Source organism: Pogona vitticeps, chromosome 2 (assembly GCF_051106095.1).
Source record: "Pogona vitticeps strain Pit_001003342236 chromosome 2, PviZW2.1, whole genome shotgun sequence".
Taxonomy (NCBI): Eukaryota; Metazoa; Chordata; class Lepidosauria; order Squamata; family Agamidae; genus Pogona; species Pogona vitticeps.
In genome coordinates this window covers 196,471,928-196,497,436 of record NC_135784.1, presented here as the reverse complement: position 1 = coordinate 196,497,436, position 25,509 = coordinate 196,471,928, and the positions used below count along the sequence as shown (strand labels likewise).

At 42.2% G+C, this 25,509-nt stretch overlaps 1 protein-coding gene and 1 long non-coding RNA gene across 4 annotated transcripts in view; one reads left to right on the top strand and one right to left on the bottom strand.

The window, feature by feature from the left end:
* PRAG1 (PEAK1 related, kinase-activating pseudokinase 1) overlaps positions 1–14,554 on the bottom strand; it is a 66,261-nt gene extending 51,707 nt beyond the window's left edge. The window contains exons 1-2 of one of the 2 annotated variants that reach the window (XM_020808999.3): positions 14,256–14,554; positions 13,771–13,966 (exon numbers count right to left, since the gene is read on the bottom strand). The gene's annotated coding sequence lies outside the window, so the exon portion shown is untranslated. The remainder of the gene's footprint in view (positions 1–13,770; positions 13,967–14,255) is intronic. The other variant, XM_020808998.3, reaches the window with a different exon arrangement.
* The window catches only part of LOC140704779 (uncharacterized), a 23,332-nt gene continuing 12,343 nt past the window's right edge, over positions 14,521–25,509 (top strand). Inside the window, exon 1 of one of the 2 annotated variants that reach the window (XR_012084199.2) lies at positions 14,521–14,634. This is a non-coding gene — a long non-coding RNA (uncharacterized LOC140704779). The remainder of the gene's footprint in view (positions 14,635–25,509) is intronic. The other variant, XR_013541339.1, reaches the window with a different exon arrangement.

Below are 25,509 nucleotides of genomic sequence, written 5' to 3'. Positions count from 1 at the left end.
CAAACTGTGCCCATGTAAATGTGCCAGGAATCTCCAGAACATTCTACCCATGGCCTATGTCCGGATGTTTAAAGATGCATTTGTGGTGCCCTAGGCAAACACCAACCGATCTAGTTGCTTTAGGCATGGACCCAAACTACGGGAACAGAGCAATTCAAACAAACAAATTAATTTATGGTCATTGTAAGTATATACATGGTATACACATACAACAAAATTCACACAGACACCCAGAGACCAGACCTACATGCACACACATAAAAAAATCTCCAAACACTCCCCACCCACTAAAAATTCCTTCTTCTGTTTGCTGTTTGTGGAGTTCCTACTCAGACTTTTAAAAAAAGGCAGAGGGGAACAGGGGAGGGAGAAGACTCCATTGCTGCTTGTCTTTATATAGTAGGCCAGTGGTGCCCAACCTTGGGCCTCCAAATGTTCTTAGACTACAACTCCCAGAAGCCTTCACCACCACCTCTTCTGGCCAGAAGTCTTTAGAATGTTCCACAAGCATCCAAACCTGCAACTTGAGAAATGAGGCCTTACATGCTGACTGCATCAAAAATGTCCTTTGTTTACTATCCTTTTTCACAAAACATGAACTATTTGGTGCAATCTATCTATCTATCTATCTATCTATCTATCTATCTATCTATCTATCTATCTATCTATCTATCTATCTATCTATCTATCTATCTATCTATCTATCTATCTATCTATCTATCTATCTATCTATCTATCTATCTAAACACAACCCATTTCAGTCCTTAAGAACTGAAGCAGGAGAAGTTTAAGCCCATGCTCTTGTACTCTCAGTTAAGTCACGGATTCTACAATTTCTGTCACACTCTTAAGAGGTCTGAGGGCCACACCCCACCCACCACGAGGCCTCTCCTTGCAACTCACCCATTTATAAATTAATTTCTTTCTAGTTTTTGAAAACCAGAAAAGTCTCCTTATGCCTCCTACTGACTAAAGAAAGTTTTAGAACCTTTACTAAAAAAGATTATAAGGGGGCAAGCAGGGGCAAAAGACACCCTGTAAAATATGGCAAAATTGCCTCCCACACACCTTAGTGGGCACAAGAAGGCTTTTAAAAGCTATTTTTTCCAGGGGGCGGCAGCGGTAGAAATCTGGAGGGATGTGGGGCTACAGGGGAGTTGGATTTTGCCCTCTGAAGAGGATACATGCAGGCTACACTTTGCTGATCTCTGGGCACTAGAGCAGAATCCTGGAAGATTAAGAAAGAGGACCAAGGATAGGTCCATGCAGAATCTGCAGACAAGGGCAGGTTTGACTATCATTGTATCCTTCTTGCAAGAACAAGCTGAGGCCCTTGTTCAAGTGTGGCTCTCTTCCCGTCTTTTCTCTCACTCTGTGAAGACTGAAATCTTCCACTTTGTAACTTAAAATAATCTTAGCCTTCCACAACATCCAAACACAGGAACTGTGATTTATTTCAAGTTAAGCTATGTCTAAGCAGAAACAAGCCAGGATCAAACCATGGTTTCAGAGAGTCCCCTGAACACAGACATCTCAGGAAGTGGGGTCTACTTTAAACCTAACATCTTGTGGGTGTGAAAGTGGAAGAAGCGCGGAAGCCTATTGCTCACTATAGCTCATTCTCAGAGCAGAATATCATGGTTTCCAGTTACATTTGGACTAAGGCAACAGAACCCTTAAATTTTAGGCTCTTATTTTTGCATTCTCAAACTCAGAAACAAATCACAAGCATGAGATTCTTCCCCCTTCAGAATTACATGCAAGTAAATGTTCAGAATTGAACATGTGAACAGTTCAAATGTACATGCATGCTTTAGTTAACAAAGGTATGCACAAGAAACACATATGTTAAGAAGGAGAGGTACATGCCAGAACTGGTGAAAATTTCCATGTAGAGAGTGAAAGAACCCAAAATCAAATTTAGATGGGACGAATATGACATTGGGGTTGACTGAGGAATAGCACGATTACGAAACTGACCAATTTTGACATTCCTGCTCCATACGCACATATATATCTGCCTCAACATAATGCTGGGTACATCATTAATAACATAAATTCAACACTCAAACAGCCTTGAACTGCAGGGATGTAGTCTTTCATCTAATGAAATTTATGGCAAAGCTATCCTTTAGTTTTCTGTATGCAAGACCACTGCGTTTATTTAGAAACATGCTAATAATAACATTGATCAGAACAAGTAAAATACCAGTGGGGTTGGTAGCTTGGCAGCTAGTCATCTTATTTATTTTATTTTATTTTTTAAAAAATATTTATCTCCCAACAGTATTTATCTCTTCAGCAGTTAAGGACCCAAAGTCTGAAACCACACAGGAAGGCCACTAAAATATTTTGTATGTATTTCCCTAACAGATCTCCAAACCCAAACAAGAAATGCTCAAACAGGCAGAACATGCTATTTAAACTTCACATATAATAAGACTCAAGAAAATTCTTTTAAAAAAAACCACAAAGAAAGGTAAATTTAAAGGGAACGGGGGAGGGGGACCAAGAAAAATAAATGCATTCTATTTGCTCTATCAACATGGCAAAAGTTCTTTTAATAGAATGTATTTTCACTATAAATCTTAAAAGTTATAATACCCAGGAAATCCATTTTCCCCCATGGAGACATTGACTTAACTTCCAAAGACAGAACTCCACCAATACAAGAAATACAGAGCTACTGCCAAAAAAAGCAGCTCTGTGCTCAGCTCAGAGATGAAAGATAAGGTGAACAACTACTGTAATCCCATACATTTAAACCAATACATGATCGAAAACCAGTTAATTTTGCAGTGGAGGGCTCCCATCACAAAATATGTATATATGAATGCATGCTTGTTTCTAAAGATATTTGTAAAAGTAATTTGCATTATAGTAACAAAAGACCATTTTGGCTTACCAACATGGTTCTTTTGGTTAAAACTGCACACAAAACACAATCAGAACTGTGCAAAAAACATGTGTACAAACATTCATGCAGACCTTCATGCCAATGTTTGGTATAAACTTAACACTGGAAACGTAAGAATCTGGGAGAAATTGCAACTGACAGAAGTCCGGATCATACGTTACAGAAGCTGACGGTCTGAACATGCTTAGTGGGGAACGTCTAGCCCTGGCTCCCTCTGTGGTTGCGTTCTTCATACGGCTATGCCTGACCCAGAGGAGGAGAGGTTCTTGGTTGTGTGTTGGCTTTCCATGTGAAAATCTGAGTTCATACTCCTGTGGAGGGCCCACATGGGAGTACAAACCTTTCTTCTTCAGACTTGGTGAGGATCATGTGAAGAAAGTGGAGATGACAGAGAGGTCGGCGCTAGACACCCCTTCTAAATTGTCTTCAAACTGCCAGGTTCTATAATGCTCAGATGCATCTGTCCTTAGCTGAGTGTACACTCCCTTCAAATCACAGACGGCAGTCACAGAGAAATTTTTCAGCGCAAAGGCATCAGGTTTATGGAGGAGGATCACATAACACAGCTCCTGTTGTTTTTCACTTCCAGTCAAAACAAAGCCAAGATCCAGAAAACCATGCTCGCCTACATCCTACATTATTTACCTCTCTTCCCTTTTGTATTCCTTTCCCTCCTACTTCTCTCACTGTTTCCTCTCCATGATAAAACTCCAGGACGTCTCTTCCTGAAAACTGTTGAGATTTAAGCAGGTGTTTTTTTTATTTCTGCTTTTACTTAGATTAACAGAATTTCAAAGTCAGCAGTTGCTAGGAATATGCTCAAAGCATTCAGATTATCTTTGCATTTCATGTCTTTGACCTTTAACAACAAACACCTAGAACATGCAAGGTCTGTTACCAATCTGGAGATATGTTTCCTATCCAGGGGTGTCCTTCACCAAAAATATTTCATTCTACTACATGATCACACTTTCTTTGCATATATAACAAAAGCAGGAATCAATTGGGTGTCTGAAGAAATAGCTTTTATATGAATCAGCACTTGAGGAATACATGAATCACTGTCAGAAAAGGAGGTCAATTTCTCTATGGGTTAAACCTCCAACAGCAATCACACAGATCATTAATGAGCAATAAGATGCAGATCACGCACATCATCCTTTCTACAACACTAAATCTCTTATTTGCTGAGATGTGCCATCAATTTAACTGGGTAGCTGGCTGTGAAACTAGAGGTTGGGAGTTCAGTTCCCCACCATGCATCCCAGAAGAGGCAGCCCGTGTGGCCTTGGGCAAGCTGCAGAGTTTCAAGATGCCCCCAGAGGAATGGCAAATCACTTCTGAGTACTCCCTACCTAGAGAACCCTGAAAAGTCACCCTAAGTCAGAAATGACTTGAAGGCACAGTATTATTATTAAAGTGACCCCAGTAGGGTTTTGGAGGTGTGTCATATGTTCCAAGGAGTGGTTTCCCACTGCCACCTCAGCAAGCTTCCATGGGTAAAGAGGGATTTGAACCCAGGTCTCCAGAGTCTTAGTCCAAGACTCTATCCACCACACCACACTGGCCCTCATAAATCTTTTACATTCAGACGTTATTTAACATAGGATGGATGAAAATAGCTGAATTCAAAGCTGGCTCTTAAAAAATTTGGTAGTGCTGTGTCTGTTAGGAACCATATGCTCCCAAAATGGTTCTTTCCAAAGCCAAAGAGGTACTAAGATTGCTGCCTGTGATGTTTTGTCCTCTCTGCTTGCCCAGTTCCACCTACACAAAGAAACAAGGAGGGAAAGTCAGAACAGGAGGGAATTGGGACTGCATCCCCAGTCTATTCCAGCCTAGATCATTCAATGGGAAGGGTTGGGGGGGATTGTGAAGGAACGGAGAATGCCAGTGTGCCATCCCCAACAATAGAGAACATAGGAGGAGGAGGAGAGACAAACAAAGGGTTACCAAAGATAAACGAAGTGACAGTTGACGAAAAGGCAGGAGGATTAGAAATAAAAGAGCAGGAAAGACGGAGGTTTGCTTAGCTGAGGGGTTGATAGAGGGAGAATGGGCAGAGCAAGAGGTATCAGTGTGGGAAGAGGATGTAAATGAGGAAGAGATGAGATGGTTCAGTTCAGTGGTGGCAGAGTATGAGGAGAAAAGGAATGAAGCGCAAAGAAGGGCATTCGAGAGAATAAGAACCCAGAGCCTTATAAAGCAGTGGTCCCCAACCTTGGGCCTCCAGATGTTCTTGGACTTCAACTCCCAGAAATCCTGGCCAGCAGAGGTGGTGGTGAAGGCTTCTGGGAGTTGTAGTTCAACAACATCTGGACGTCCAACATTGAGGACCACTGTTATAAAGGACTTCCCTAATCTCCAAGTGGGAGGACTCTTCCCAGATCCCGGGATGGGGGAAGAGAAACCCCAGCGATACATGACCAGAGAGTGGGCCATGATTGTGGCGCTACGTGAGCTCGAGTTACAACGTGAGTTAGAGACCGCCCACAACCGATTCTACAACAAGCCTGACGAGAGAGGGTGGGTGCAACACGCATGTTGTGGGACGATCTGCGCCCTATGGAGTACACCCCCCCACCGAGACCCGAGTACAAGGAATGGCTTGGGGGACCTCCCCGTTGAGTCCCTGGGACTATGAAAAGAGCTTTGTTTCAGACAGTTGCGGCTTGTTGCCAGAGTTAAAAGGTTTTGACCTGCTAAGTGATATGCTGGTGGATGTGAATGTGAATAAAGAAGAAAGTCTGAAAGTTATTAAAATGACTCCATTGTCATTTCCCGCCGAGAATGAGGGGTTGACCCAAAAGGTAGAGGAACCCAATCACAGGGATAAAAATTTAAAAATCCACCAGCTACACCCATGCCTGTCAGGATGGCTTGGGATGAGATCCACAGGTCGGTGGTTTTGCTTTTACCCAGACCCACACAGGATTCCACACTGACAGATCCTGTTCTTGCATATATACAAACAAGGGTCAAATACAGTAGATGCCTATTGATTTCACAAGCCTCTGCATTATCAGGTGCATCATTCCGTACTGTTTTCCCCCCTCCAAAAGACATGACAAAGATGACATGAGCAAAGGTTCTGCACTACATTCATAGATACAATACCTATCTATGGTTGCAACCTTACTTGCATGTATTATTACATCTGCTTGTTCAGAAAAAAAAGTCACAGCAATTGGTAAATTCATTACAACATTCTTCATGAAGGGGAAGGAAGAGTGGTGTATACTATATAAGAAATAAATATGACACAATATATTTCAATATTTCATTCAATCATACAAATTGGGGAATTCCATAGCGGGAAGCACAGTCTAGTATTATTTTATTTCTTATGCTCTGAACTCAAGAAATTTGTTTAACCTACTGTATATTGCATGGAAAATGCTTGTTTCGTCTAGAGCTGCTTTTCCATTTTAACCTGTTTGGTGCATTCCAGATGCCATAAGAAAGAAATAACTGCAAGCTTAATTAAGTATGAGGAGGTAGTGTGCCATAGTTGTTCAATTATTATATTTTGTGAAGTTCTCTCAAAATATTCTCTGTTTTCTTTTGACTCCACTCCAGATTCTTCCCATCCAGTTAGGGCCTTGATTCATGGTCCAACAGTTAATTGTTTTCGATCCCTGGATTTCTGTGCCCCAGCAGGGTCAAAATTCTCTTTTCATATTAATAATTGGATCAGAAAGAAGACAAAAGAATTATAATGAAAAAAATAATTGTCCTCATTTTAAGCTCTAGCCACACTGCTAATTACAAATCCACATGATGATTAACTAAAACATGCATTGCTATTACAATAACAAGAAAAGGGGGAAAGGTAATTAACGTCTGAAGCAGTCAACTGAGCTATCAAAAGACATGAGACAACTGTAAACAGACAGGACCACACAGATAACTATCTACCTGGAATTAGTTCCATTCATTAGTACAATAATTCTGGGGTAAGTCGGCTAAAGCTTGAGTTCTCCAATTTCTGTTGGTAAATATTTTAAGCATTTAAGCCACCGTGTGGAGAAAAGCACATAAGCTACAGGCCTGAAGCCTTTGTGATGTTTCCACTCCATCAGATACAGCCTCTCCAGTTGCACATCATGGGGGGTGGGTTCCAACAGTTTGAGCAATCTGGATACTGGAGAATACCCTGCACATCTACTGTAGTTTACCCACAGTTTTCCCAGAAGAAAGGTAGTCGGACACAGAGCGAACTGGCCAGAACTTGCAATGTTATTACAGTCCTCCTTCCAGCTGCAGAATTTTTCAACTTTTAAAAAACTATGGTCGCTCTTGTTTGTGTTGTGTTCATAAAATATTTGCAGAATATTTTGCATAAAATATTTGCAGTGTTGTGTTCATAAAATATAAGACCGCCTAGAGGGGTCTTATAGACCAGATGGGTGGGGCACAAATCAAATCAATCAATCAATCAATCAATCAATAAATTCTATAAACCTAAGCAGGATCAGTGGCAAATGAGAAAACCTGTGAACTAAACTGGTACTGGATCCAGTGATTCAAACATGTAGCATTTCCGCTGTGCCAGTGAAAAGAAGCCCTTCTGGAGAAAATATTTTCAGTTTACAGTACAGTACTTTGTACCAGGGTGGATTAAATTTAAATTTGATTGGAGGGTTCTTTTCCTTTAAAAAAAAAACTTTAAAAATCAATGTTTTAAATTTAAATTGTGATTTAAATCAATTTGATTTTTTTTAAAAAAAAAACATTGATTTTTATCCACCCTGCTTTGCACACAGTCTAAAACATCCTCCCCAATGTGGGTGTCCTCTGGTCTAGATGTCATCATCATTCCTAGCCAGCATGAGAATGATTGGCTACAAAACATCAGATCTGGAAAGTCTGCTCCAGCCACAGCTTCGTATGGCAGCAGCATTAAAACTGTGTGTTTCTAGAATATACAGAAAGAGAATGTCTAGACCAGGTAAGGAGGCAATGGGGGCAAGTGGGAAAGGGGGCAAATGGGCAGCAGAGGAGTAGGAGGAGAAGGCAGGTCCCCCCCCCCCAAGCACAAACTGGAAAAACATGCCACAAACCAGTTCGTTTTTCCAGGGCGTCGCAGTAGTTCATGGTTAGCCACAAACCATCATGAACCACTGTTTTTCTGGTTCATGTCCATCTCTAGTTTGGAATATTAACATGAGGGGATTTTACAAACATAGTTTGAATGAAGGGGACTAATGAGGGAAACATGGGTGAACACAGAAGATTCGTGTCCTTCTCATTAGTTAAAACAGATCACTAGCATTTCTGAGGCTCTCCTTTGGAACATGATGGAAAACATTGAAAGAAAACGTAAGACCTTCTTCCGTGTGGCTTTTCATTCATTCTAAACCCCAAAATCCCACCTCTGCCTAAGACAGTTGAGGGCAGTTGTCACTCACCACAGGTGAATAGCACAGCAGATACTTACTGCATGAAACGGATTGCTACCGTATGGTTCCATGCCCCCTGCCTATTGGATGAATTTATTTGATACATCACCCCGTGAACACTCACATCAGTTCTTTGTTAGGTGTTAATCTTGCTGCAGTGGCAAAATACCATGTTTTTGTAATGATATTTCCGAAGTTATTTGTCACTAGCAAAACTGCACTATCCGGTAAACTGACACAATATGCTGAATCCTAGATATTTAAGGCCAGGAAGTCAAGCTGCAAATATAAGCAGCAGCAACAACTTATTCTTAGCTTTTGCTAAATTGCAAAGTGGCTCAGATACCTTACTGCAATATTGTTAACAAACTCCCTTACCAGCTTGGCCTGCATGACCATGTTCCATGTTCCATAAGAGATGTGGAAACCTTCAGCATGCCACCAAGCGGGTGGCTTGCCTAAGATCAGGGAGGGGTTTCATGATTAAAATCAGATTTGAGTGAAGTGAGAACTTCAGCTCACTTGGGAAACAAGTCAGGTGTCATCATGAGAATCACCTCTTTTAACGCTCAGCCTAATTCTTGGACTTATTAACACAGAGCAGGATTACTACAAAGGCTTTTGCAGGAATGTATGTGAAGTGCTCCAAGAAATACATAAACACTAAGAATCATTACATTTGACACTGAGGAGAAGAGCAACAAAATGTTGCAGTGTTGCACATTCCTTGTTAGGGTTCTAGCCAGGCATCATGTCTTTTTTCCAGAACCCTACGTTTCTTCCTCAAACACTCCGTTGGCTACCAATAATAGTCAATCCTAACTGGGCTCTGGGATTTTTTATTTTTTTAAAATAGACTTTCTCCAGGCCAACAAATACCTCCCTCCTACACATCAAAGACGTTCATAAGTATCTACTAGCTGGTTTATATACACCCATGTTCACAGCTGGAAAGAGAATTAGACTCCAGATCACCTGATGTCACAGTTATCAGGGATGCAATCCTATACACACCTGCAGCGATGCTCCTGTGAATTAAATCAGATTTAGATCTGAATAAGCATAACTGAAATGCATGGTAAGGCATGCATAAACCAGATCTATGCTTATTATTTTACTGTATTTTCATTTTACTTTTTTGGACAATTATTATCTCCCTAAAGATAATCGTTGTGGTGTAGTGGGTAGAGTGGGGGACTAGGTCTCAGGAGGTCTGGGTTCGAATTTTCGCTCAGCCACAGAAAATCACTGGAGGAGTGGCCATGGCAAACCCATTCCTCAAATATCTCACTTATCCTGAAGCTTTATTAGGGTTACTACAAGTCAGTTCCGATCTGATGGCACATAACGGCAACAAGGGACTCATATCAGAAATAAAGATAGTTAGTTCTTACCATCCAGATTACAAACTGAACAAAGACATGTAAGAGAAGAAGTGGGAGCACAGAGGTTGTGGAGAGAGAAAGAACAGATTTCTAAGGTCAGAGACCAAGTGCTCAAACTGTATCAGACATCCCTCTGTACCTACTCTGTGCCAGGCTGACCTTCTCTCGCTGGTGGTTTTGCACTGAATCATATCTGGCTGGCTGTTCTTGCGGTCCCAGAGCAACAGGCAGGGGAAGTGTTCTTTGTGGTGGTGGGGATCAAACTCCCGGCAACTCTTTTTGCTGACAGATGGGCCAGGCTGGGTTCCTCTTTGCCTCAATGCTATTCCTAGCAGGCCAGGGACACAGCCTCCCAGGGCTGCCCTTAGTCTCTGGACTGACGGTGTAGACCTCAGAGGGGGCTCCCCCCTTCCATTCTCGCTAGTCACCCACCGGGCAATTAATACAACTACAGCTCAGTTTCTGACCACCTGCTCAGTTTCTGACCACCTGCTGATTTGAATCCCATATCAGTTTTTCCCCCATTCTTGCATGTGGAATTGAGGTCAGGCTACCTGACCTTTAATTACTGGGATCATCCTGCTTTGCATCATCCAATTCCAACCAACCTTTCAAGATTAATTAAAATTAGTGTCAAAAGGCTAGAGATTATCCAAGCCTAGGCACTTACGACTCATGTCATCCAGACCTACTGACTTTAAGACATTTGTTTGGAGCAGATGCAATTTAATACTTCTACTGAAGCCAGTGACCTGCTTCCCACCAATTTTCATTAATATATATTTTTGCCCTGTGTTTCAGGAAAAAGGTGCAAGACAGCTCCCTCTTCTTCCCAGAAAAGAACAGGAAGGCTTAGTTAGCACAGATACATGGGACCGGATCCTGGAGGAAGCAAATTATGTGTCATGACTTTGCATCTTCAGAATCAATGGGACGTAAGATAGCTTTATGGATCCATTCCATTGATTTCACTGGGAGGAGAACATGACCAGTTTTCTAAGGATCCAGTCCACAGAAACAGCACACACGGCTGTGCCAAAATGAATTATCCAGCAATGGTCAGCCAAGTGTCTTGACACCAATCTTCTGTAACTCTTGCCCTCCAGATGGGTGGCAGTGCAACTTCCACCATCCCAGCTGAGAGGACACGGATGATGGGCGTTAGAGTACAACGTATCTGGAAGGTATTGGGTGGGAAAGCTACTCTTAATACTTACAAGCAGGATATCCATCCTCTGATGATCCACAGCACTTTGCACTCAGAGCGACACTGCTGTTATATAGGTGGTCTGTTCTGCTTTAGCAATGATGGCTAGCAGCCAAAACCTGACTTCTGTGAACCTGACTTCTATTCCATCATCTTTACAGTAACAATCCTAGTTAAGGTGTCTTTTGTTCTATTACTGTATAGTTTTAAGTGTTGTGTACCATCAGGTCACTTGTCAAGTCAAGTGACTTACAGCAATTCTAGTACAGTACAGCTTTCCAAGAAAGTGAGCTTTCCAAGAAAGTGAAATATTTAAGGAGCGGCTTTACCCATCCCACACGCAAACGGCGAGTCTTCATGGCCAAGTCAAGATTTGAACTGGGTATCTCTTTTAACTTTTAGAATTATCCTTGATTCTAACTACTATGTATCATTCTTGAAAACTTTAAAAACAGCAACAGTCAATACGTACGACTAATTTTCTGCACTGACAATTCTGTATCTGATCACCATTCTGCATGTTACTTTTCTTGGAAAACTTGCATTATAACTGCCATTGCCTTTATGCCAAATCTGCATAATGAAGCTATTCTGGAATTGAAAATTTAATCAAAGCAATACTTCACATGTAAATTTATGCTGAGTTTTAAAGTATGGTTTATATACAGTGGATAATATGCAATGATGGCAAGTTAGTTTTTTTATGTGTTGCTTATATTGCAGTTTCATTAAAGTTTACATTCTGTAGAGAACTGAATGCTGAATCATTCAAAAGCTTTATGTCCTGAAATTGAATTTTTTCCCGTACGTTGCCTACATGCATTATTCATAAATTATTATCCCAAAATTTCATAGAAATAGTTAAGTTCAACAGAAACAATAGCACATGTTCAGCAGTAGAGATAAATTGACCACACAAGTTCTCCTGTGCAAGAATCACATAAAGAAATCTAAAGCAAATGAACAAGTGTATTCTACCATGAGAATTGTCTTCAAAGTCTTTTGCTCCGTGGTGACAAAAATCATGCCACTCTATGCAACATGGGACTTAAACACAGGGGCAATAAGTGTTCATGTTAAGATTATTTCCTTGGACAACAGCAAAACACACTGTTGAGGAAGGCAAGTCAGGAAAGCTAAATGTCTGTCACTGTAAATAATTCACATCTCATGAGCCCTTATTATAGTTGCTAAGATATTTTTAGAAATTTAACTCCCACTCAAAGAAATCAAATAAAACACACTTGCAAAGCTCAAGCCAGATAAAAATTAGTCCCACTGAAAACAAACCACTGTACAGTAATTAAAAAAATGTTTTTGGATTAAATTGCTGGTCTGAACCAGAGCAGACCCACTGAATCGAGTATTTATTGCGTGGTGAAAGAACTGCTGGATAGCTCAGTGGTTTAGGAGCCCTCCTTGGCAGGGGTTGGCCTCCATGATCCACAGGGTCCCAGTTCTGCAGTTCTACAATTATTACTATCATCATCATCATCATCATCATCATCATCATCATCATCATCATCATCATCATCACCAGCAACATTTATATCAATCCCACGTATTTGATTAGCCTTCTGCAGTTGGTCTAACAACTGGATTTCAAGGAGACAAAAGCAAAGCTAACTTTCTTGGATAAGTGCCAACGTTTATAAAATTATATCCCCAGGACCAAAATACGGCTAACACCTGAACCCTAATGGTACAAAGGGAGCATCACCCAGCCAAAGCAAATAAGTCTCATTCACATCAATCACAAAGTTCCCCTTTTCCTCTTCTGTGAGGCAGCTTCTGCTATCGGAAATAGGAATGACATGTAACAAAAAACATTGAGAAAATTCTACAATACTGTATGCCTATTTACTCTGGAGTAAATCTGCTAAACAAAGTGGGACTCGCTTCCATGAAAACTGGCACAGAGTCCTGGCTGCACAAAAACATGACTGGCCCTGGAAAGGTCTGGAAATATTTTTATGCCCACAGAGAAAGGCTCTCAAGAAAAGGGCAAGTTTAAAATGGGTAAGAATTCAAATAACGATTAGATGCAATGCAATCCAGCAACAGGCAGATGGGGCTTGAAATTCTGCCAGCCGTAAAGCAATATGCAGTAATGTTATTTCATCCGATCCAATTACACATTATAGTTTTAAAAGTATAAATTCGCCCCACTTTTTATATAGCTCCCTTGGGGCATTTTGTTTAGAACAGTCTGGTTTTCGAAACTCAGGATCCTGGAAAGGTCAAGGTCTAAACTGGTCTGTTAATGGGCTGAGAAGTTTTGTTTTTACTTCACCAGGAGCCATGTGCTTCTGTGAGAATACTATACGCCTCTCGCCACCACGCAAATAGAAAGTGCACAATCCAGCAGCTGATCCGTGTCAGCCTTGCACATTCCAAGCGAATCGCTCGCAAGAAATAACCCTGCAACTTTTTCCCGGCCGAGAAGTTGCTCTTGTGGGCGACGTTGAATTAAACTCAACGCCTTGCCTTCAGCTCCGCGCAACCCTCCCGAAGCCGGACAAAGGCTACACTTTGCTCCCTGGTTTTGCTTTGTTTTTTTGGCCACCCTTAAAGCTCCCGAGGCTAATCTCAAAAGAAAAAAGAAAGGATGAGTCTATTGCTATTACAAGGGATGAGCCCCACACGTAAGCAGAGGGATGCCCACTCACTGCCTCTGCAAAACGATGAAACGCAAGCATCCTGGATTTCCTATAGCAATCGTTATACTTAGAAATACTGTATATAAATATATTTAGAAAGTCACAATCGAGCTACTGATCTCTCTCTCTCTCTCTCCCATAAAACCGGTGCTTTTGGGAAAAGGCGCCCCAGAGGCTCGGCAACTCCTCCTCTACAAACCTGTGCTCCTTAGCGGCTCTTAAGAGGACTTTTTTTCCCCTTGCGATGGGGAGCCCAGAGTGGCCAATCTGCCTCCTCCCCGCTTGGCTCGCCAGTGGATCCGCCGCCGGGAAAGCTGCCCCTTCGCCTCTCTGGCGGCTGGAGGTCAGCGTGGCTTTGCAGGGCGGCCAGCCGACACGGGATGCCTCGCGGGGACCTGCACAGGATGAATGAATGAGCAGCTCCCGCCGCGGTTGCCGCCTGGCAAGCGTCACTTTGGAAAAGAAGCAAGCGCGCCCCCCACACACACACACACACAGCCCGGGCCCAGCCAAAGCACGGAGGGGAGATTCCCCCCCCCTTCCCCGCCTGGCCCACTGCCGAAGCTCGCCCGCCCGCCCGCTCGCCGTTGCCTCGGTGGCGGCTGCTGCTGCTCCCTCTCAGCTCGCAGGCGAAGGTGATGTGAATGAAAGAAGCAAGGAGGAGGAGGAGAAAAGCAAACTTACCTCCCAGACGCTCGGCTGCAGCGCCATCCGCCAATCCCCGCCTGGCGGGCGCGAGGGACCTTTATTTCCTCCCCCCCCCCTCGCCCCCCTCCGGCTGCACCGCCGGCTCCGGATCGACAAGCGCCGGGCAAGCTCAGGCACCCAGCGCGAGACAGCGTGTCGGCGTCTGGGCGCGCGCAAGAGCGAACCTGGCCCCGGCTTCGGGAGCTCCTCCTCCTCCTCAGGAGGCTGCTGCAAAATTGGTCTTCCTCCTCCTCCAGCTCGTCCCGCCCCCCCACCAAACACACACACAGAGCGGGGGATGCCAAGTGGAAGCGGCCCGAGGGCCACTCTGGCGTTTCCCGGAGGGGCCAGCGACGTGTCGTTGCTGTGCTGCCCGGTAAGGAGGCGTCGGTGTGCTGCCCTGTTCCCGAACGGTTCCCGCTGAAACCTGCTGCTCACGGTGAAACCTTCCTTTCCCCCCCTCACAAACCCGTTCTTTTTCTTTTCTGCAACAGTTCCGGGCTCTCAGAACCTTCCCTGTGAGCCCGCGCTTTTCGTCTGTTTCCAACACCCTTCTTTCTCTTCCTCCCGCACCCCCAGAGGCTTCTTGACCCGTTTCCCCTCTGCACTCCATAGGATACACTGTTCTCACTATAGTCCGCCCTCTCTCGTCCCATCTCTCTCTCTCCCCCCCCCCTCCCCCGCAACTCACCAGTCTTTTTGCACCACGCGGTTCCCTCCACCACCACCCCTTCTGTCTACAGATAACTTCTGTGGTCTTGCCAATGCTGGATTTAAACTCCCATCATCCTCCATTGACTGGGCTGGTGGGTACTGGGAGCAAAAGCAACTGGAGGACCACACATTCGTTGCCTCTGAAGCAGTGGGTTTCGATCCACCAACATTCATACTGAAATAAATTTATTAAAGTGCCGTGATATTTCCTCCTCTCTCTTTTTCTTCCTTTAATTTTGCTAATTTGCCCTTGTTTTATAGCCTCATCTGCATCCTCTTTTTGTGTCTTTTTCCCTACCCCAGTTCCCAGATCCCTCTGCACTATCATCTGTCAATCAGATGCCACTTCTGATTCCCTTTGATTCTGACATAATAAGAGCTACTTCCTATTCAAGGGAATGCCATCAGAATTATAAATCCAAGAGTGGGTGATGCTTTCCTTTCGTGGTAGATTTCCATCTAGCATCTCCAAATTATGACAAGGCAGTTATAGAAAGCTAGTCATTCTTAGCAAATCCTAGGTATCCCACAAAAGCCATCGGCAGGTGCCCTGTGATAGTTTTCCACCAGTCACCAAATCTATGAAGATCACTGATAAGACCTGCAGTCAAAACAGCAGTCAGAAATCCTAGATCCCACTCTTGTGATGTCAAATGCTGTGTAATCTGTGTGTTCCGAAGGAGACTAGCATTTTACTAGCATTCTGATTGGCAGGATCTACTGGATTAAACAAAACATTGTCAGTAGGATCTGCAATGTAATTTATCTCATTAAGCATAGACAACCTGGATACCATCTGCAATTGGTAGGCAAAACATCTGTGTATAAGATTCAGAAGCCATAAATTTTCCGTCTTGACTAAGAATTTGGAACAACAGATGAACACGATACAGAGAGTGGGATCTAGGAGTATACTGTATCATCCTTTAGGGCAGTGGTTCCCAACCTTGAGTCCCCAGGTGTTCTTGGATTGCAGCTCCCAGAAATCCTGGCCAACACAGCTAGTGGTGAAGGCTTCTGGGGGTTTTTGTCTTAAGAACATCTGGGGACCCAAGATTGGGAACCATTGCACTGAGTTCTCCAACGGTCATCTGGGAAACAGCATACAGTACTTTTATCAGGGGTATTGAAGGTGGTGGGACGTGGTGGCGCTGCAGGCTAAACCGCAGAAGCCTTTGTGTGCTGCAGGGTCAGAAGACCTGCAGTCGTAAGATCAAATCCACACGATGGAGTGAGCTCCCATCGCTTTGTCCCAGCTCCTGCCAACCTAGCAGTTTGAAAGCATGCAAATGCGAGTAGATAAATAGGGACCACCTCAGTGGGAAAGTAAAACGGCGCTCCCTAGTCACGCTGGCCACGTGACAACGGAAAACTGTCTTCGGACAAGCGCTGGCTCTACGGCTTGAAAAACGGGATGAGCACCGCCCCCTAGAGTAGGACACGACTGGACTAAAAATGTCAAGGGGAACCTTTACCTTTACCTTTACTGAAGGTGGTGGAAGCTGAAACTTCTTGCTTAAATAGTTGTTTATTAATTAGAAAGGAGATGGGCATGTCGACAGTAAGATAGAAATAAATGTTACTCTTATCCCGCTCCCCCCCCCCCAAAAAAACCCCACCATAATAGTTGGCATGTTACTTTTAAAAACTGAGGTGCACTCCATGAACGTTTAGGCAAAACAAAATGAAATTTGTTGGCCTTTAATGTGTCTTAAGTCACAAGACAAGACTCTTCATGAATTTTGCTGTAATAGACAACAGATTAATGCTGCCTGCCAGTGTAGACATTAGAAACATTAGGAGAGAAAGCAATGTATACCTAATGAGAGATGTGCAGGGGGAAACATTTGGGATTTGAGAGTTCTTTCAAGGTGGGGGACCATCTAATTTGTTTTAGTGTCATTCTGGCACGGACTCTTTCTGTAAACTCGAAAATACCTGAACCTTGGGTTATTTTATTTTGGTTTTCCTCATTCTGCCCTCTGGCTTGAGGCTAAAATAAGCTCTGCAGATCCCTCAAAACTATTTCACAAAGCAGGAGGTCAAAGCAATAGATAATCTAATCCAAAAGCAGGCAACACAATAGTGCCTGAGAAACAGAAACAGAAAAATAAATCATCATCAGACCTGTGCAGCAGGCACTTCACATCATTCATCAACATTCATATCACATCCTCAGCAGCATTATATAAATTAAAATCAGCAGCAAGAGGAAACAGTAGGGATGAGAAACAGATGCATCAGATACATAATCAGTTTATCGTCATCACTGATTCATCACCATTCATCAGATCTATGTAGAGTGGCACTATTTTATCACATCCTCATGACAATGATAGTGAAGATGATGATGATCAAATCATCAAGTAGCCTTTCGGGCACAAGAGAAGACACTGGAATATCATAGTTGTAGAAGAGGTAGCCTAATATAAGCCTTAAAAGGCTAATAGACTGTTCTATTTTAATGTGAACTTTTGAAGACAAGCCCACTGATTATGTCTGAGGAAGTGGACTTATCCACAAAAGCTCACATTGAAATATAACAGTTTTTAAGTTGCCACCATGTTTTTGTCTTTTTATTTTTATGTATTTATTTTTAACCTATAATGCTGGAATATCAATGAGGCATGCAAGGGTCAAACAGAGGTAATAGAAATGAGGGAATAGAAATGCTCCATTACCCTCTGTTTTGAAATCCCTGAACTAATTTGCATATTGGAGGTTATGTATGATAAAGTTATGAAGACGCTGAAAATCAAAGTGTTTTTGTATGCCCCCCCCCCCATTCTGACTGACTCAAAGGTTTTATCCCTATAGGTAATGTTGTTACTTGTAACGCATTATGTCCAAAGCCTCTACTTCAGGGAGACAATTACAGTAGTTGTGATCAGAGAATAGCCTATGTCATTATTTTTGTGTTTAAACCTGTATATCTTACTGGCTTAGAATACTGTGGGAACTACTGCAAACTACTGAGATGAAAAGGCAAGAGCAAAATAATAGTGAAGAGACTCCAGTTGCCTCTTGACAGTACAAATTTAAACCGGTTCCCAGTCAGTTCTGCCTTTGTTCTGAACCAAAGACTCCTTAGAGGCTGTACTTTGCAGACAGATCTAAGGCAGCCATTACCAAACCATTTCCTGGATCCCACTACTATGCCAGACATGAACAGTTAGTGTGCCATGAGAAAGAAATTAATTTTAAAACATTAAACAATTCATTAAAAATTAAAATTAACTCAGTCACACTGAGCTTGCGTTATTTCTGTTGGACCTCTTTCATCCACCAAGCAGAAGTCTTGATGTGTGTAGGATTTAAATGCTGAGTATTGAACCACTACAGTATCTGAAATCTGGTTACTTAGTGTAGTAAATCCGTCTAGAGTGGGCCTGTTGAATCATTGGGTTTTCTTGAGTCAGTTCCTCCATAATTGCCATTGATTCAAATGGGCCTACTCCAGTTGTGACTTACTGCACCGAGCAACAGGATTTCAGCCCCTGTGTATTCAGTCATGTTGTGATGCTTAAGTACAGCTGCCACCTCTTTTTCTTCTGCCAGCTTCCTCATCTTTAATAATCACGTGGTAAGCCAAAACAGTGAGCTGGTCTGTGGCTAAAGGGTTTCCAGTTGGCTGGGCGCAAGGATGTGTTGTGTTTTTACTACGTCTTTAACAAACTAGCTTTTGTTTTAAATGAGTTAATATTGTTATTATTAGTCACCCCGAGTGCTTTTTTTTCCAGCAGGGAGGTGTAGTATGAATGACATAAATAGGCAATAATTGTACCAATTAAATTTGTGAGGTAAATTGGGAGAATTTTGGTTGCTCATTCTTTAAAAAGAACTTATAAAATCCAGAAATGTCCGCATAAACAAGATGGTGAAAGAACCTGTGATTTGAAAAAAGGGGAAGCATAAGGCTGAAAGTTTCATCCATCCCTGACTCATTGAAGAAAGGGTGGGGGCTTCTCTGATTATGCTATCATTTTGCACACCCTTAAAAAGTAATGTGTTTTAGGGAAAGACATGAAATATAATATGTTCTTTAATATCATTTTAGGAAAGAGAAAAAGAACTTACTTCAGCTATCAAAGGCCTGAGAAATGCTTTAGAGATATGCCTCAGCATTTTCGTTATCTAGTGGAACATCACACACTTACAGTGTCTGGCAATGCTGGGGAGGGAGCCGAGAGCATGAAGCAGATCAATCCTGCTTATTCAAAATATAAGTGTAAGGATCTTTGGCCAAAGTTTCTATGTCTGTATAGAACTATAATTCCCATGGCTATTTGGGGGAAGCCATGATAATGAAACCAGCTTCGTTTTTTAAAATACAGTCTCATTAACTCTAAGAAGACACTATTTTATATCTAAAGTCCCCTGTATGTCCTCCTTTTCTCCATACTGCCTTTTATTATTTAGCCTCCACAGTTACCACTGTCAAGGCCTAATGCCAAGCCTTCCCTAAACCACTTGCTGAAAATATGTTGGAAATACGCACATCCCAACCAACTCTATGGCCTTTCTTTATTCTTGCTGAGAAATGGTTGAACAGTCAGGCACAATAGTGTTACTGTGTTGTTAAGTGAAGAATCTTTTATTTACCAAATTCCTGACAAAACCTGCTAGCTTCTGAATCTTCTCCAACAAAGGTAATTCTTCAGTTACACTCTCGCTCAGCAGCGACCGATCAATTAATCACTGCAGTCTTTCTTTAACATCTCTCTGTGCAGAATGCTTTATGAATATTAAATAGCTCATCTCCATGGATCCCTGAAATGCAATGGCCCTGTTTTGTCCCCAATAGAGAGATGGGACAAAATGAATTGCATGGATTGAGTCCCGGTACACTTAAAAAAATAGTTTTCATTTTTAAATGCATGACTTGCATGCATATGAGTTTTTAATAAGAAATACCTCAATTGCATGTCTTTTGGTTGCGCATGAGTCCCAAACAATTACTAGTTCTGCTATAAGGCTGTGAGAATGACATAGGAATATCTTCCTATACTCAAATCCCGCTGAGCCATGAATCGCAGTGAATTTTTTGCGGATTGCTTTAAGATAAAGAATAACGAGGGAGAGCAGCTGTCAGCACCTGGACAGCAGACTGAGTGCATGCTTACATGTTACCTGGATACAGACTTTCCCACATCGGTGAGATGATACTGTATATATTTTTTCAATTTAAATTACTACTTCTAAATTCATGTTCATAGATTGGTATATGCATATTTCATGCAGATCTGTGTCCTGTTTTACCATCTTTAGTGATGTATTTCCTTCTTTTTGACAATGCAAAAGCATTCACACTACTGTCACACTACCTCGTGGTCTAACGGGTCTCCTAGGAGAATTGAGAGGGCAGAATTTAAGAGCCTCATCGCAGATGCTGGTTTTGAAATCTTTTAGTGCAGCCGTCCTCAGCTTTTGTCTTCCAGATGTTCAGAACGTTGTCCTGGAAGCCATAGCCAGTCTGGCCAATGGGCAGGATTTCTGGCGGTTAGTTCAAAACTTCTGGAGGGCCGAAGGTTCAGAACCATCACCTTAGAACAGTGGGTTCCTGACCTTGGATCCCCCAGGTGCTCTCGGTCTGCAACAGCCAGAAATCCTGGCTGGCATAGCCGGTAGTGAAGGCTTCTGGGAGTTTTAATCCAAGAATACCTGGGGATACAAAACAGTGAACTGTTGCCTTAGAAGAAGGATGTGGCTTCATTTTGGTAAAACAAACAATTACACATGTGGAAAGGCATATTGGGATCAGTCCACATGCTGCATCGTTCTGGAGGAGGGGTGGGCAATAAGCTGTGGGCTGCTCGTGTCTCCCAGAACTCGTGGTTCTACCCTCCCCACAAACTCTGCCGTTTGTGAACATGTGTCTGGCTCAATATTTCCACATAGCAACTAAGGGTGTGGAAAGCCCTTTCACCATGTTTTGAGGGCAGCTCAAGGACTCCAGCTCTCCAATTGTAATTATTAGGAATACTAAAAGAAAATGTAATTAAAAAAACTACCCTCTTTTTTGCCATTAGAGGATGAAAGATTAAAAAAATTTTTTAAAACAAAGTTGTCCTGGGAGTGTACAGAGCATATGAATGGATTTAGTCCTTCAAGGTCAGGTGTGGATGTGATGCCATCTTTGGACCCTGAGTTTTTGCTCACCCCATCCTATGGTCTAGCATCTTCAGTGGTTCCCAACCTCGGGTCCCCAGATGTTCTTTGACTAAAGCTCCTAGAAATCCTGTCCAGCACAGCTAGTTGAAATGTTCTAGGAGTTTTAATCCAAGAACATCTGGGGACCCAAGATTTGCAACCACTGGTCTAGGTACATTTTCAGTTCCTGCAACACTTAAAACACCTGAGCCACTTATGGATGGCCCCTGATTTAGTACAGGAGAGCACCTGTGGATTCAGCCTGTGTTGTGCAGCTTTTCTGTTTTTCTGAGCACAGAGCAAAGTCTAAACAAGGCTTTGACAGCTGTTAGTCGAATGTACCTCCCCCCCCAAGTGCAAAGGTTTGTTGGCATACCAGTATTATTGTTAATGTTTAAAGGGAAGCCACTGTCCAGCTCTTTAAGGCCACACCTGTCAGCTAGCCATAAATCGTCCCTCTGATCCATAGAATAGTTTTTATCTCCACAGATCATTCTTTGAAAAACCCCTCCAAGCTAATCTAAAGCCAGACCTAGAGATCAAAAAGTTATTTTGGTGGAAGGTGGGAGTGAATTCATATTCCAGGCAACAATACTTACTATAGAATATGGGGGACTTTAGTCCAGAAATGTAACTTTGCTAATCTCTGGCTGGAGCAACCACCTTCTCAATCTGGGCATTGAGGCAAACGCAAACACCCTGCTTTCAACACACACACACCCCGATTCACCAAAGAGGGACAGGAGTTCCTAAGAAATCCTTGGAGAATAGCTCTTTTGACTGAATGGGTAGATCTTGCTTTTGAAGGCGGTGGGGATGGCTGGAGAAGGGGGCCACAGGCCATGTGACATGTCTGATTAACAAATGGGCTTTGTCATGGGTTGCGGGTGGGACAGCTGCAGCTGTTCCAGCCCTGCATCTCACAATAGGGGTGCTGTGTTAGGAGACTAGCCTCCAAAAGATGAAGCAAACAAGCACAAAGAGGGAATATGTATTTTTTTGCAGATTAAGTCATTGAATGTCCCTGAAATAAAATTGTGCCATATAAAAACACTCGCCCTGAGTCACATGTTAACTTGTAAGTGCCGAAGGGACTGGATCATAAACCAATGAGCCATTTATGTGGTACTTTTCCTTTCTGAAAGGATTCGCCTCTCTTTCTCTCTCTCTCTCTGTGGCCTAGTCAGTCCTTCTATCAATGGCTGGTTAATTTTACTTCATTGTGATTTTACTTCACAATGTTTATGTGCGCGCACACACACGTTTGTGTCATGGTTTAATGTTTTCTAAGAGCAGAAGCATAGCATTTTGTTAATACAGAGGTTAAAAGCACAATCCCATGCACACTTTTGGAGGAGTAAGTCTTCTTGAACTCTGTGGGACTTACTTCAGAGTAAACATTGAGCTGTGAGTCTTATGGAGCACCCCATAGCTTCAGAACAGAGGGCTTGTATTTGGCCCCAACAGAGAGCAGCTAAGAACTTTCCCTGTGATTTGGATTGGCAGTGTGAAGAGATTCTCATCCTCTTTTCTTATAACGGCACAGAAATGCTGCTCAAAAAAAGAAAAAAAGAAAAGAAGAAGGCACCTCCTCAACCCCAACCTTTCAAAGTCCAGATACGGTGTTTTCTTTAGTAAAAGAAGCAAACTGATGTTCAGGCTAGTCCTCATATATCAATAGTTGATTGGTTTTACTTCACAAAGAGTCATTCACACTTTCTAACCAGGCTGGAGTAAAGCTTATATGTAAATATTATTAACCTTCATGGTGCTTTGAATCCATTAGTGAAAGAACTCCTGTCGCACTGATAAGAATAGCACTATTTATTAATTAACAAAGAATAAACATGTGGTTGTGTCCATTGGACCAGGCTCAGTCATCATCACAAGAGACAGGTATGTGTAACTACCTGGGTGGTGCTGATTATTTTAACAAATATCCTTTTATCCAAGCCAGATTACACCCACTTTCCCAGGGAATACCAGAGGAGGTTTTCAAATAACTCAGGTACTTCTTTCACTCTTTGTTATGTTAGTGGCACTTTCAGAAACACAGTTACCTGCACTGTGGAAAAAAAGTGCTGGACACAACTTCCTGGATGACGACAACAACGACAACAACAACAATTCTTTTTCTTCTTTGTTTAGCACTGTAGATGAATGCACAGTTCTACTTATAGGAATTAAATAGGTAACACCCAGGCCTGTTGGTAAACATTTGGGTAGTCAGATCCAAATTGGGCGGGTGGGGGGCAGAATTAATAGAAGCTGGGTGTTGCACCCAGGCAGAGCCATCTTCAGCTGTTGTTCCTGCTGCTGGACAATCATCATGGCCGCCCTGGCCCTGGATGCAGCCACTCTCAGAAATGATGCTCTCAAACCTGTCACCCAGGCTCTTCAGCCAATACGTAGGTTTCTCTACTTCTGTTCCCATTTATTTTACCTTCAGTAATCAGTCATAATAGCCTGTACCTCTCATTTCTCAATGACACACCCAACATATTCTAGTTTTCTATATTTATGCATTGTTGGTCTATTCATTCACTTTAGTATTTCTTCACCGCTCAGCTTCTCAATCCAATAAATTCTTAACATCCTGCAAGAAAACTAAATTTCAAACATTGCAACTTCTCTGTAGCACCCATATTAAAGTCCACAATTCCATAGCCTGTGGCAGAGCCATGAATACACAGAACTGTGCAATGTGTATTCTCAAACTTGAATTTAACTTTTGGTGCATATTATATCCTTTGTTTTCAGAAAACTAGTCTAGGCCATCTCTATTCTGATGTTTATTATTTGGGTACGATCCCATTGGTACCAAGCCACCATTTTATGGTCAACAGGGAGGTTAAGAACAACATCGAATAGGTGATACAGCATTACTACCTGACAACTTAAATGGACTGCAAAAAATATTTGGGAAAGTCAATGAAGTACATAAAGTGCAAGGTCTAAAATGATGAGGGGGGGAATGTTCCCAAATGCATGGTAATCAGTAAAAAGCAAGCAACTCAAGAAAAGTAAAGATTCAAAACAAAAGTGTGGAGTTTATTGACAAATACACAAGCCTTGGAAGAGGTCAGACATTACCTGTATATGTAAAGTGTTTATGTTAAAATCACTACTTTTGTATCAAACAGGAAGAAAAGTATTTTAAAAAAAACATGTTTTCACAGTAATGTTAAAATGTTAACAAATTACTTTCAGTGAACTTGTAAAACCCTACTGGTACAATCTGACATTTTGTACTAAAAAGTCGCAGCCCTGAAAAATCAGGATTTTATCCTGTTCTCTCAGTTTTGCATTTCTGACAGTTTAGCAATGACAAGGGTTGTTGATTCTATCTCGATGCTGCTGACTATATGGAAATTATAAAAAGTAAATGTTGGCAGGATGGTTAGTTTTCCCCTAGCCCTCATTATCTGAGTGATATACATCATTCTCACAGACAATGCAGAGCATAACATGCTTATTTAGAACTGAAGGGGCCAACAGAATGGTGTGGGGAACATCTGTTGTTGTAGCACTGCTGTAACCTGGTCGGTAAATCTAGCTGGATGTCCACAATGAGCCCGTGTAAAGTATATGTACAGGAAAGACATATGTTAGACCATGTACACCTATGCACAGTAAATTTGAAAAGTTAGCTGCCATACCTATGCATATCATGCTCTGTTTCAAAACAGAGGACTTGTGTGAAATGATTGAAAGTGGATACAAACAGAAGTAAAACTGAATTACACCAAAGTTCTACCCACCAGCCCAATAAATTCTTCTAATAGCTCATAGCACAGGCATGAAGGCAAATGGCCAAATCTGTTTATCTCAGCTGGTTCTCAGAGGTATGTTGCTTCTAACTTCAGATGCTCTGTTTAGTTATCAAGGCAAACAGTTGTAGACAGTTATCTTACATTATTTCACCTAATCCAAACCTTCTAAGCTAAATCTGAAAAGGTTGGACTCAATGGCCATATAGGCCCCTTCCAACTATAATTCCAGCTCAGTTGTTCTATGGTTCTACGAAGCTTATTGTACTGTATATTTTATGAAGGAAAATATATAGCAGTTACAACTACAGCCTTCAGCATTCCCCAAGCAATCTGGCCAGCGTCATGGCTAATTGGGTGTTTCTGGAAGTTGTCTTGTGAAAAGGTAACAGCTGAAATTGGATTGTGCAGCTAAACAAAAAGCTGTGAACCTTTAGTGGTGAATTTCCATAAGTTATTTCCATAGGCATTATCTGTGGCATCCTGAGATGTGTGACTCAACTTGCAAAAAAAATAACACCTATGGAGATTTTTTAACTTACAGCAGTTTGCAGCTAAAAGTTACGCCTTTTGCATAACAGGATTTTGGCCAATGCTTGCAGATTCTGGGTAGTCTA